Below are 980 nucleotides of genomic sequence, written 5' to 3'. Positions count from 1 at the left end.
TCTCCTCTATCTCCCTTATGTGGCAGTAAATTTAACAGACTCCACTTGCTTCTGTTTCTCCAAGTTTCTCAAGTCCTAGCCAAAAAAAAACCACAGTAAAACTAGAGGTTATCATCCAGCGTATCAGTGCAAAGCAACTGCAAAGAGCAAGACAGTGGCTTAAGCAGTGAATTCTTTCCTGGAAAGGGATTTATCAAGTAAGGCGCAAAAAGAATGGAGCTGCTAAATTAGCAGTGAGTCGTCTTGTTGCTCGGTAACAATGGAAACAGACTCACAATGAAACATCTCCTGGTGTGTAACGTGGCTCAGCTGTCCCACAGCTACCCCGTCCCTCACAGGGACACAGATAGCAACTTGAAATGACAACACCAATTACTTATTCATCTAGGAGAGGAAAAATTAATGTGCTTTCAATTTTGTTACAGATTATCTGGTGTTTTCATTGATTTGTTTTAAAATAAATTGTTCTGTCCATATCTAGACAACAAATATGAATTACACTGAAACACAGATTTAACACAAAATTTATCAAATGCAACTGCAGGTAAATGCAAATACAGAAAACTTGTAATTATTACTTAGAATAAGTAAGCCAGATGGACATCACAACATTCCATGCAGCTTAATTTCTTGCAGTTTTGCCAGTTGTTCTATCACTTGTCAAACCCACTAATGTTCCAGGTCAGAAAATGCAGCACTCATTGCCTAATCCCAAGCTCAATAGTCTTCATCTAGCAATCAAAATAAAGCAGTCTGATTTATAGGGGCCCTCTCTGCATAAATTCTATGCTCTCTGCAAAGGTCTGGCACTTAAGAAAAATCAAACTATGTTTATTTAGACAGCTCCTTTCACACTATGGAGCCTTTATTTTATGGGTTTGTCAGGATAAATTAGGGCACAGAGTCTGATCATTCTCCCATTTATGTTAGTGTCCCGAGGATATAATTTCCTGGAATTCCTAACTTGCTCTTGACTAACA

The sequence above is a fragment of the Aythya fuligula genome, chromosome 2 (assembly GCF_009819795.1).
Source record: "Aythya fuligula isolate bAytFul2 chromosome 2, bAytFul2.pri, whole genome shotgun sequence".
Lineage (NCBI taxonomy): Eukaryota > Metazoa > Chordata > Aves > Anseriformes > Anatidae > Aythya > Aythya fuligula.
Note: the sequence above shows the minus strand (reverse complement) of the source record.